Genomic DNA, 9,716 nt, shown 5'->3' with positions numbered 1-9,716 from the left:
ATGTATCAGTATATGAGCATTTAAATTTCTCCATTTTCTATAGTGCTGCCATCAACATTCCTGTACAAGTTTTTGTATTGACATGTGTTTTGTTTTTTTAAAATTTATGTTTCAATCCTCTCATTTCTATACTGACTCTGCAATTGTTGAGTCATATGACATCTCTGTTTAACCTGCTGAGTAACTATCAGACTATTTCTATAGGAATTGTACAATTCTATATTTTTACTAGCAGAACATAAGGTTCTTATTTATTATCCACATTTTCTCTATCACATTACCTTGATTTAAATTGCCTCAGTCCTAATGTATGTGAAGTTTTATATCCTTTGCTTTTGATGTGAATTTTGCTGATGACTAATATTCTTGAGCATCCTTTTCATTGTTTAGTGGCCACTTGCATATATTTTTGGAGAAATGTCCATTCATATACTTAGCCTATTTTTTAATCACATTATTCATCTTTTATTATTGAGTTGAAATAGATACAAATCACTTTACAGATATACAATTGAAAAATTTCTTCTATTCTTTAAAGATAAAGTAGGTGGTGGCCTGACGTGGATGGAGCTGTAGCAAGAGGGATGTCTGGAGTTTCTGTTGGCCCTGGACCTCCCATGCCAGGTAATTTTAGTCCCATTTGGGCTCCTGATAGCCCATCATCCTCTGCATGTGGGAAATACCAGGTCCATGACCCTGAGGCTGTTTACAGCCTGGGACTTCCTCTCAAGGAAAATAGTGTCTGGCTAGGTTTCTGAGATGGAGTAATGCAGGATAGTGATCTATCAGGTATTCCAGTGGCTAGAGGTCCAATGACCTCCTGCAGATCTGGGTTTGTAAACACCACCGAAGGTGTGCTGTTTCCCAAGACAGTGAAGGAGTCAGGATCCCTAGGCAGCCAAGATTACAAAGTGCTGCGTCTCCTGAACTTTGGGGCAGGTTTCTGGGGTGGCCAAGGGGGCTATCTCCTGGGAAGCCATCTGTCCTGGGAAGTTTCATTATCCCTCAATGTGGCCATTGTGAGGTAACAGGACTTTCTATAGAGGAGACTGTACTGGAGGGAAGCTCTGGGGTAAACCCATCCATACTTGAGGTACCATCAGAGGCTCCTGGGACCCATGCCCCATGATAGGATTGGGTGACATCAAGCCAGGCCCCATTGGGACACCATGAGGAGGTATGTTGTGTCCCAAGGCATTCAGAGAGGGCATCTTATTGGAGTGAGAAAGTGACTGAGGCTTTCCCATTTGGCTAAGAGCTGGCATCAGAACCATGGGGATTGGACCTGAAATTTAAGGATTCTGTGTATGAATGCCCATTCCTGGTATATTATTCATTGATGGTAGGTTGGAAGAATGAGCTGGAGGGAAGTCATCATTAGAATTGGCCACAGTCTTGTTGGCATCATGGTATAATGAGGTCAAACTGGGCAAACTTGGACATTCAAGACATGAAAATTGACAGTGGGTTCTGGGAAAGGATCGGCTCTGGAGGCATAGTGTAAGGTGTACTAGAGGGACAACTTCCAGGGATATTCACATAGGCAAACTAGCTGGCTGTAGGAGGTGGGGGGGCACCTGACTGTATACTTCCCAGCATGGCTGGGGAGGCCAGGGTGAGGGGAACTTTACAGTTTGTAGAAATCCCAGCACTCTGAAGGGGAGGTTTGGGAGAGGAGGTCCATCCAAATGATAGGGTAGGAACTGATGAAGACTTGAGGTGAACTGGTGATGCAGCTGCAGACCCCAAGACAGGGGAGGACTTAATGGAAGCAGCAGCAGCTGGGCTCACCAGCATGCCTGCCTGCTGTGATGGAGTCTGGGAGGTCTTGAGGTTCCTCGAGGACAAGCCCAGCATCAGGGACTGAACTTGGTGCATGACGGGAGACTTCAGATATTAATTCCTTGTGAAATATACCTGGAAGTTGCCACAGATATATCCAAGGGCTTCCGTCCCAGGTCACGCTAAAGTGGAGGAGCTATTTTAAAGTTAGTGGCATTAATAGAAGTGGTAAGAGGAGTGGTGGCATGTGACTGAGCTGGCTGTTAGTTCATTGGTTGGGCCCAGTTGATTCTCTGATATTCTGCAATGCACTATTGCTGCCTGGACTCTGAGACATGGGAAGGAATGGCTTGGGGTCCATGCCATACTCCTGTTGAGGGTTCTCACCAAATGGCAGGGGTACCATCTTCTGCTGTGCAGGCAGCATGTCTGAACTACCTGTGTGTAATTTCATCATCTTCTCAGGGCCTGCCTTAGCCTCTCTAATCTTCTGAAGTATTATCTGAGTGTTGGATCCCATGCTGAAATTTAGATCGAAATCTCCCTTTACCTCACTAGGAACCATCTCAAATTCAAGTTCCTGACCAGGGCCTATCTGTCAAGGCATTCCTTTTGGAAAGTCACCCCTAGAAGAACTCAGTGGACACTCAACTGGTAGTCAAGGAAAAATGGGATTGTTCCTATGCTTCATGTAGCACTGGGAGCCTGGGATCATCTTGTTCATTTCCATGCTGGGCCTGATGCCTTTCATGCTTATCCCTCAGGGAGAACCAGTTGTTTCTCTGTAAGGTACTATTGAAATATTTCTTCAGGCAATCCTTGGGGGTTAGGGAAGTGTTCCCCTAATCCAGGACTGCTGAAGGCTCCTTGGCCAGAAGGAAGGTTTCAACCATCTGGAATTTTTGGCCTATCATCTGACCAACTGACTTCAGAAAGGCCTGATCTAGGTGCAGGTCTGGGCACATTTGGCCCTTTTATTTCATAGTTTATCATTCCTGCAAATATAGGGAGATGTATTTGGCTTCCTGGTATGTTGTGATGGGGAACCATGTCCTTCAGGGGCTGAGAATGTGAAATATTGATATCATCAGAAAATGTCTCCTGTGCTCATATATGAATACATGATAACTCCACATCATGTACAACCACAAGAATGGGAAGTTACACTCCGTGTATGTATGATATGTCATATACATTCTACTCTCATATATAACTAAAAATAACAAATAAAAAAGAGAGAATGGTTCTATAAACCCAGGCAGCCAGCCTTCACCTAGGAGTCATTTGTTTTGAAGGGGGTGGCCCTTGAACCACTCCCCACAGCCCATGCTGATGGATCATCATGTCCTGGAAGGAGCACTTCTATACACCACTTGTTCCTGCTTCCTCCTCTTGTCTTCATAAAACTTCTGCTGCAGTTTCAGCCACATTATCTGCTCAGGGATCATGTATTCAGGGTGTCAGGTCCTATAGGCTCAGACTGGGAGTTGATAAAAGGTGGACCAATTTCATCTGGAGAAAAGGATATATCTCTATATCCTTGAGTTCCAAAGGGAGCTACCACATCTGTCAAGGGCCCAGGTCCCTTACTTAGGCTTTGGGATTGAGCTATCATGGCCTGTATTGGCTCTTCTGTATTTTTCTGAGTTCCATCTAATATGCCAGAATTCTGATGGGGTCCCGATTTTGTCCTCCATTGAATTCTTTCCGTCAGAGAAAAGTATAAGCTGCATATCTCTGAGAGTTTGCAAGGAGTGCCCACAGTGCTCCATCTGCTCCCGAGACAGGCTATCAGGGATTTCTCCCAATGTCAGGGGCTCACCTCTAGACACTGATAGAGATGGAGAGGTTTTGGGATCTGCTGATGAGCTATTGCTCCCCTGAGAGTTAGGGGTCACTGCTCCATTGTTGGGCATCTATTTTGGTCTGGTACCATCTGGGGGCAATGGAGTGGAGATGGCAGAACTGCCTACAGAAGGAATCAGTTTATTTTCTACCACAGAACTGTCATGGCACAGGGTATTTAGGGGTGCATCAGGCTTGGGTGCTGATGCCAGAATGAGTTAGCTGTAGTTGGGTGTTTTAGTCAGCTATTTTGCTGCTATGACTAAAAGAACCAACCAGAGCAACTGTAGAGGAGGAAACATTTATTTGGGGGCTCATGGTTTCAGAGGTCTCAATCCACAGACAGCAGGCTCTATTCCTCAGGGCTTAAGGTGAGGCAGGACATCATGGTGGAAGAGTGTGACAGAGAGAAACAGCTTACATGATGATCAGGAAGCAGAGAGAGAGGTCTCCACTTGACAAATACAAATATATACCCCAAAGTCATGTCCCAGTTCCCACCTCCTCCATCCACACCCTACCACTTCAATTACCACTGAGTTACCCTATCAGGGGATTAATTCACTGCTTGGGTTAAGACTCTTATAATCCAATCATTTGTCCTCTGAACCTTCTTGCATTGTCTCACATGTGATCCTTTAAGGGACACCTCACATCCAAACCATAACATCTGGTGTTCTGAGAAGAATTCTGTTCCTGGTTGGTTGGAGCTGGGGGTAGTTGTGGGAGAGGTTTCCAATAACTATCAAAGGCAGATGTCTGTGTATTCAGAGGGACTGTGCGTCTCTCTGTCTTGCTGTTAGTGATGTTCTAGGTGTGTTCAGAGAATTGTTTCACCCTGGTCCTTCAATACAGCTTCTTCAGCTTTATTGGACATCTCAATCGAAAACACATACACCACTTTGGCTGTAATCTTCTGAGCGGGTGTGGTCTTTGGGGCAGTACTTTGGCCATGGGAAAGGGTGGAAGACCTGGGCCTGTAGCAGTTGATGGAGTCATGGAGTATGTTTTCTTTGGGAATCCTAGGACTTTATAAAGTCAGCAGAATTATATTCTGTCTTGCCAGAGTCATCTGGCACATTTGGAGTCCCAGTTTCTCTCTGATTAAAGGAGTTGGTGGACATACTTTGTTGTTTTCTCCTTGCCCTGGACATCATTTCCAGCCCCATTCTTCAGCCTAATGCTCCCATCTGGGCCAGGGTATGACCACCACTCTTGGAGTCATAGGGGGATGGCTGGGATTGGTTGGCTGAGTACCCCCAGTTTACTCTGATTAGAGATTCTGGAATCCAGCTGGAGATTTCCAGATAAGGACATCACTGCAAGAGGATGAACCATCACGTCCTGCTTGATTTGTAGCTACACTGTGGGTTTTCTGATGGAGAGTTCCTCAATTCAGGGTTACTGGAATGCATTGATTGAAATCCTGAGCTTGCAGTCACAAAAAGGGATGGTCTTACTGAGTTCCTCTTGGGCAGCTGCTGGGGGCAGCAGCAGTGGTCCACTGCTTGCTTGGTGTGTCCCTTAGCATTGGTCACCTGCATGCCTTTTTCCTCTTTGTTTTTCTCTGCTGTGGAAGTGGGTCCTTTTCCCATGTAGCTCCCACATTCTTTGGGTGTGTGCCTCCTGCTGCCAAAGGAAAATCTTGCATCTCTAGGGAACTTAAAATCCCAAGGGTCACAGCAACACAGTGCTCATCCTAGAGGTGGTGAGTCCAGGAATTCCTTCATTAAAGGTGACATTCACCTTTCAAGGTGTCCAATTTATTCTCTTCTTCTACATAGATAACAAGAGCTTTCTGAGAATGATCTCTGCTACCCAAACAAAAGGAAAATTTTAAGACTTAAGTGGAAGGACACTACCTAATCCCACATTCAGTCAATATCTATCTTTCCACTCTCTGGTGATCATCTTTGCTTACATTTCTGCAATTTCACCACTAATCCTGTCTTGCCACCTGGAAGTAGGAGTGGGGGAGGGGCAAGGAGAAGCGGATTAGGGGAGGGGGTTTCAGTTAGGGGCAGCTTTGAATCCCCCAGTGACCAGGCTGGGGTCAGCAGCAGCAGTGACACAGCATCTCCCCCTGCAGCAGGAAAGGCAGCAGCGGTGCCACCCCACTTTCACAGGCACTCATAGGCTCCATTATCTACCTGTGCCTCCACCTTTCCAGCTCCCCTCTCCTGATACCACCCCTTTCCCCTCCCTTTGACTCTGCCCCAGCTGCACTGCACCAAGAAAGTTACTGCCACCCTGCCTCAGATGCCAGGAGAGAAGTGCCCCCTCCCCTGGCCCCAGTGTTCCACGGGTAGGGGAATGGGGACTGCCCCTACCAAATGCCTAAAGAGTTTACTAAATTTATTTCTGGATAACCTATTTCTTGGTGAGATCATTTGTTATTTCTGAGTAGATACACCACCAATGTTTTGGATATAAATCTTTAATATTATCATACTTTCTTGTTAGATTGTTCCCTTTTCCATAATGAAGTGACATTCGTTTTCTTTTCTGATTAATATTGACTTGAAGTCTATTTTGTCAGATATGAGATTAACCACTACTGCATGTTTGTGATATCTGTTTGTGAGAAATATTCTTTTCCATCCTTTTACATTTAATCTGTGGATGCCTTTGCCAGTAAGTTGAGTCTCTTGTATACAACATATAGTTAGATCTAACTTGCCTTTTAACCCACTCTGACAGACTATATCTTTATTGGAGAATATAGACATTTACATTTAATTTTATTACAGAGGGATGATTTTTATTTCCTTCCATATTCATTTTTATTATAGATTTTTAGTTATGGATAGTAGTTGGGTTCATCCTGACAAACTCATACATGAATGGAATTCAGTTAACAATTCTCCCCTTTTTCCTCTGCCTTTCCCTCCCATCCTTACTTCCTTCACTCCATTTTAATTTATTTTTAATGTTTAATTAATTCCTGATTTTTAATTTCTTACATGCACTTCTAATGAGTTCTGTTCATTCATTGGCTCTAAAGTCTGTTGTTAATTTTACCTACCTTACAAATAAGTTCTCTAGTACTGGCTTTGTAGTCATGAGTTATTTGTTTTATATTTATCTTGGAAGCTTTTCTTGTTTAATTTGTGAAGGATAGCTTTGCTGGATATAGCACCTTGGATGACAATAATTTTCTTTCTGGGTATAGTATATATTTTTATAAGCCCTCCTGGTTTTTAGAGTCTATAATGAGAAATAAGCTTAACTCTAAATGGCATACTTCTACATGTGACCTGCTCTTCTTCTCTTGAGGTGTTTACAAGTCTGTTTTTGTTATGGATATTAGACATTGATTCATAATAAGTCTTGGAGAGAGTCTTTTAAAAAATCTTGTTGATGTGGGTTTCTGAATGCCTCATGTATTTTGATTTCCATCTCATTCCCAAATTCCCATTGAATGTTTTCCTCATACTTTTTTACCAAAAAGCTTAAGCATGCCCTTGTGTATCTTGGTGCCTTTATCACGGCCAATCATCCTTAGATTTGGTTTATTAATGGTTTCCTGGAATTTCTGAATAATCTAACCATGGTCTTTTATCATCTATACTTTATCGCAGATTGAATTTTCAAGACAATACATCTTGATTCTGAGGCCTGAATATATTTCTTCTATTTCTCCAATATACTAGTTTAATTTTGATTTTGACTAAGTTTTTAATAGGATTCTTTTTTTTCTTTTCAAGGTTATCTGTTTGGTTCTTTTTCACAATATCTATTTCTTTATTGAGATTACCTTTAGTCTCTTGTGTTTTTATCTCTTAGTTATTCCTTTGATCTTCTGTTAGTTTGTCATTTTAGCCATCAACATTTTGAATTCCTTGCCTGGAATTTCATCCAATCAAATAGCTGAAGATTCTGTTGTTTTGTAAACTTTTTTGAGATGTCTTATATCCTTGCTTCCTCATTTTTGCTGTACTTCTATGTTGCGATTTGCCCATCTGCCAGAAATGATCTTTCTTCCTATTTAATCCATTGGATTCCTTAATAGACTGCTTTCCCTTAACTATGTGTCTTGAGCCCAGAGTATATCTCTGAATCAAAAGATCCAGTCAAAATTTTATTGGAGCTTTGTTCAATCCCTATGAGGGAAGATGATAATAATGTGAGGCTGAGACAGGAGGATTAACAATTCAAGGCCAGCCTCCACAATTTAGCAAGGCCCTAAGCAACTAGTGGCTAATCTCATAAAATGAAGAAATAGGTTTCAAGTCAATATTAATCAGAAAAGACAGGAAATTCACTTCCTGTCTGAAAAGGGAACTATCCAACAAGAATATATAATAATAGTAAATATTTATACCACAATCAGATGTTCACATGGGAAGCTAGCAGCAAGGGTACCTCTCAACCTTTGCAATACCCAGACTTCATTGCTCTAAGTGCCTGACCCAAAAGTAGGCAAATTCTGGGTCAGGCTGGCAGCTTCTTTTATTAGTTTGCCACCCCCAGCCTATGCTAACTGAGGTGGGGTGGGGCATGCAAAATGGTTCTCACCCTTATAATTCTGATTTTGCTCAGAATCTCTGCTCCTTAGCCAAGACATTTTAGTTGCTTTTTTTCTCAACAACTTCTCCCACTATCTCTGGGTCAGTTAACTATTCCACAGGTTCCTCCATGTCCATATTATTTGCTGCACTTCCTCTTTCTCCTCTCTCCTCTCCTTTCTTTCTCTTCTCCTTGCTCCACCTCCCCTCAGCAGTAGGCTGGTGGCACTGACACCCCTTCCAGCCAAGATGGCATGTCTTTAATATATAATTTCTTATAACTTATTCAGTTTCCAATTTTCTGTGTCCTTATGATTATCTAGCTGTCCATTGTTTTATTTCAGTGAATTACCTTAGTAATCCACCTCACTGAGGAATATTCTTCCCACTTTTTAAATCTTGAGCTGAGGAACAGTTAGGAAGTGCACCCCTCCTCTGATCTCATAGCTTCTCCTTTCCAAATTCAACTTTTAAATTTACACATATAAGTGAAATAATGTGGTATTCGCCTTTCTATATGTCTTATTTCATATAACACAAAGTCCTCCAAGTCCATTCAATATTTGCAAATAACGGAAATTTGTTCTTTTTTAAAACTGAATCATACTCCATTGTGCATACATATATCACAATTTCTGTATGGACTCACCTTTTGATGTACACTTAAGTCAATTTTATAACTTGGCTATTGTGAATAATGTTGCAATTAATATAGGACTTCAAATATCTTTTTGGCACACCACATTATTTTCCTTTTGTATATTTTCAATAGTGGCATTGCTGGGTTATATGGGAATCTCTGTGTGTGTTTGTGTGTGTGTGTGTGTGTGTGTGTGTGTGTACGTGCACACACACATGTGCACTAGGTTATTGAACCCAGGGCCTCATGCAGGCTACAAATTTTTCTTCTACTATGCTACATTGCCAGCCATATTTTTATTTTTTTGAGAAACTTCCATGTAGTTTCCCACAGTGATTATACTATTCTACATTTCCACCAACCACTTAAGAGAATTCACTTTCCTTCACATCCTTGAGGATTCTTTTTAAATCACTTTGATACTAGCCATTCTCACAGGCATGCAGTATCTCATCATGTGTTCAACATTTACACTTCTCTGAAGACTAGTGATATTAAACATTTTTTCATATAGTTGACCAATTGTATATTTCTATGGCCCTTGTCCATTTTTAAATCAAATTATTACTTGAGGTTGAATTGTGTGAGTTTCTTATATATTTTAGAAATTAACACTTTATCAGATTATGGTTTGCAAATTCTTTCTTTAAATTTTAGTTTGCCTTGGGGCTGGGGATGTGGCTCCAGCGGTAGCGCGCTCACCTGGCATGCGTGTGGCCCGGGTTCGATCCTCAGCACCACATATAAACAAAGATGATGTGTCCGCCAAAAACTAGAAAAATGAATATTAAATTTCTCTCTCTCTCTCTCTCTCTCTCTCTCTCTCTCTCTCTCTCTCTCTCCCTCCCTCTCTCTCTCTCTCTCTCTCTCTCTCTCAAAAAAATTAGTTTGCCTCTCCACTTTGTTGATTGCTTCTTTTGTATCTTCATTTTTTTGTCTAC

The 9,716-nt window shown here is 41.9% G+C and overlaps 1 pseudogene; it reads right to left on the bottom strand.

The window, feature by feature from the left end:
* Positions 1-532: 532 nt before the first annotated feature.
* LOC113175581 (B-cell CLL/lymphoma 9 protein pseudogene) lies at positions 533-5,042 on the bottom strand (annotated as a pseudogene).
* Positions 5,043-9,716: the final 4,674 nt, after the last annotated feature.

This window comes from Urocitellus parryii, chromosome X (genome assembly GCF_045843805.1).
Source record: "Urocitellus parryii isolate mUroPar1 chromosome X, mUroPar1.hap1, whole genome shotgun sequence".
Classification (NCBI taxonomy): Eukaryota; Metazoa; Chordata; class Mammalia; order Rodentia; family Sciuridae; genus Urocitellus; species Urocitellus parryii.
Note: the sequence above shows the minus strand (reverse complement) of the source record. Positions and strands in the feature narration are given on the sequence as shown.